The 3,503-nt window shown below is 45.9% G+C and overlaps 1 long non-coding RNA gene across 1 annotated transcript; it reads left to right on the top strand.

Moving 5' to 3' along the window:
• The first annotated feature begins 309 nt into the window (after positions 1 to 309).
• On the top strand, positions 310 to 3,188 carry LOC135809799 (uncharacterized). Its single transcript, XR_010552242.1, has 2 exons — positions 310 to 1,663; positions 2,513 to 3,188. It is a non-coding gene; the product is annotated as an uncharacterized LOC135809799 (long non-coding RNA).
• Positions 3,189 to 3,503: the final 315 nt, after the last annotated feature.

Below are 3,503 nucleotides of genomic sequence, written 5' to 3'. Positions count from 1 at the left end.
CTCCCCGACTGCGATCATGAGTAACCTAGGAAGGTGGTTAGGCATATGCGGATAATGCCGGCAGAAAACTTGGCAAAATTCGGTACTTTTTCTGGTAAGTTTCATGCATGTTTGGTACATGTATGTGGAAAAGAAATGGAGCAGAATTCGAGGAATTGCCCGCCATGAGGTTTGTATTAGCCATTGGCGGACTATGCTCGGCCAATCGTCAAATTATGCTTTTGATTATACCGCAATTATGCCAACAAATATGCTGAATTATGCTGAATTATGCTCGGTTCCACTATGTATTCACGCTGTACACAACAGAACAACAAGGACAATCAAGGCTTGTTTGCTGCTACTTCAAGTTTCATGCTCACGCAATCATCAGGCAACACTGTACATAGAGGATTGAGAAACCACGCATACACACACACGGCCATGCCCTAAGCATAATTTTTGTCTAAACCGCAAGATTATGCCGACCTTACACATTGGAATCCGTATAATATTATGCCGGAGCATAACTTTTTGACGAAATCCCAAGATTATGCCAAATATTATGCCGGCATCATCCGCCAAGGGCTATGAAAAGGAGTCGTAACTGGGGTATTTAAAAAAACAAACATCTGTAGGCTTTCTGACAAAGCTGTATTATGCCCCTAAGCATAATTGTTGTCTAAACCGAAAGATTATGCTGACTTTACACGTCGGAATCCGTATATTATACCGGAGCATAATTTTTTGACGAAATCCCAAGATTATGCCGGCATAATCCGCCAAGGGCTAGTTTGTATGGTTCTGCTAATTTCACTGCTTTTCGAGCAGAATCTGCCACCTTTTCGAGCCTTTTCCGCCAATGCCTACTGGTGGTGGCGTGGCATGTAATTTTCTAGGTAATTAAAAAATTTAGCCCAGCGTTTCGCCAGCAAATCTAATTCTGAAGATGGTTTGAGTACGATTGCACGCAAATGCAGAAACAAAGGAAAGAGGAATAAAACACTCTCAGGCGTACGCGTCTATGGATCCAGGACAAAATTAAGTGGACGCACTTAACGTGAGAAGTATCGCCAGAACTAGACTGATAGTAGTTTTAGTACAGCAGCGGAGAGGCTAACACACGCCTGGTCTTTCTTGGGAAACTAGCGACTTTGCGAACACCATCATGTCCAATGTACAGTATATTATGTACCATGCACCATGTACATGTACATGTATACACGCCCGTCGCAAGAGAACACAACCTCTAGTGGAGACAGTCCTTGCCAGAGTTTTCTTTCTCCGAGCTTTGTGTTCTGTTCTGCAATCGTAGCCGGTCTAGGAGCTAGTGAAGCAGCTTGATCAGCGCTGGGAATACGAAGAGCTAGACTATCATGTCTTATCAAGGCCAAGGGTATTCACGGGTTCCGCCAGTGGCTGAGCCTGTTCGTGCGTATCCGGTCCCCGTAGAGCCTGTCGTGCCGGCGGCCACTGCAGTCTGCATTGGAGGAGGCGGCGTGGTAGTTCAACAGCCCGGAGTAGCAGCGACGACCACGGTCATAGCTACCGGCTGTTTTAGGACATTCGGACCGTATCCAACCATGGCTTCGTGTGACAACTGTGGCCATACTGGCATGACGGTAACAGAGAGCTCTCCCGGCACTTCCGCTTGGGTGCTTGCATTCGTCTGTTGTATGCTTGGGTACGTTTTTGTTGTTGTTTTTGTTTTGGTACGTAGATCTACGTTATGACTCATGTCATGCATTGCTTGAAGACCTAAACAAACGTCGACCAACGACTTACAGAGAGGCCTACATGTACATGTATACAGTATGCATGTCTACCCTCGTTAGTACGACATCTGTACAGGTCTACCCTCGATCGTTAGTACGACATTGGTTACAAGACAAACCTCATTAGTAAACTAGGATTCAAAATTCCCCTGAGACAAAAATGTTTGAAACCCCCAGCGTTGTCTACTAACGAGGGTAAACCTGGACAATGCACATGACGTGTTTGACAAGGGGCATACCTCGAGCAGGATTGCATCGATTGGGTGACGTATACAATAGAATAGAGCAGGCTGTGAGCACCATACTGAGCGTAAGAAATTGACTGCAGACTTGCAGGCAATGCCAAAATTAATGAATACATTCACAACATCTCGACAGGAAGCGCGAGCTCTAGCCTTCGCAGTAGCCTACTACTAAAACAGTGTGTTTTTTGGATCGCTTATTAGGAAAAGATGGAGAGCACACCTGCTCTTTCCTGAGCACGCTGCAGTTATCGAACTCGGTACTGTCAATTTTTACATCTAAGCAAAATTGCCCTCATCAAGTTTGTAAACTCAGTTCACAATACTGTACACGTAGTTATAAGCTTACATGTACATGTATGTAACTTAAGTGCTATGGTGCGCTCGTGTGTTTGCGTGTGCGCACGCGCGCATGTGTGTGTGTGCGTGTGTGTGTGCGTGTGCGTGTGGGTGTGCATGGATGTGAACTGTGCACATACATGTATACATGTATGTGCGTGTATGTTGGGCGTGCAGACTGTGGCTGTGTTGCTGGATCCCATTCGTCTCGCCATCCTATCAGGATCACCTGCATATGTGCTCCAGGTGCCAGGCTCCTCTTGGTCACTACTACGCTAGATAGTCTGCATTGTGGCTTCGCGTGTGGACATGGCCCACGCTTGGCGTTCGCCACGGAAAACATGGCTGACCACGACTACTTTCGTGTCAAGCAGCCAAGGGAGCGACGCACCGAATAGCGTGTAGAGCATTTGTCACCCTGCTGCTCACCTCACTTGTAATCTCCTGCCTTTGTTTTTGCCAATATGATCGATTCAAAAGGACAATGTAAATGTACAATGCACATGCACAATCAGAATGATCGTCTTCTACACATGTACAAAATTATACATTGTACATGGCACGTTGGCTACTGAATACACTGTATTCCATTTGCAGCGCACCGCTTGTGTACACATTACCACGATATCGCCTCCACGGCTGCAGCTTTGCCCCACTCCTTCGAGTGATGGATTTGAGGAAGATTATCCTTCCCAATACGAATCAGAACCAGCCTACCCTCTCATCCGTGCATCATCCGTGCAGCATTCTTATTCTGAATCTCGTTTCTACAATCTCCACTATTGCATACGCCTTTTCCATACACATTTGCTCCAGAATTCAGACCAATACGTATCACCATCCATTTCAAGTACATACAGTGGTCCCTCTATAATCCGGCACCATTTGTGCCACGAAAATCTGCTGGATTAGGGAGGGTGCTGGATTAACAAATCTGATTTACTGCTGCAATGTGCATGAAGAGGACATTTTGGCTACTGAAAATTGTGCTGGTTTATCGAGGGTGCTGGATTATAAAGTGCCGGATTAGAGAGGGACGACTGTATACATGTAGGGTACGTAATGTGGTGTCTTCAAGTAGAGAGCCCAACTACAATGTGCATGTACCATGCTGTACTGAAGCAGGCAGCACGCGATTAATCTTGCAGCGACTATTATGCTAGGTTAG

This window comes from Sycon ciliatum, chromosome 2 (genome assembly GCF_964019385.1).
Source record: "Sycon ciliatum chromosome 2, ocSycCili1.1, whole genome shotgun sequence".
NCBI classification, from domain to species: domain Eukaryota; kingdom Metazoa; phylum Porifera; class Calcarea; order Leucosolenida; family Sycettidae; genus Sycon; species Sycon ciliatum.
The sequence above is the reverse complement of the archived record's forward strand: the minus strand, read 5'-3'. Positions and strand labels throughout refer to the sequence as shown.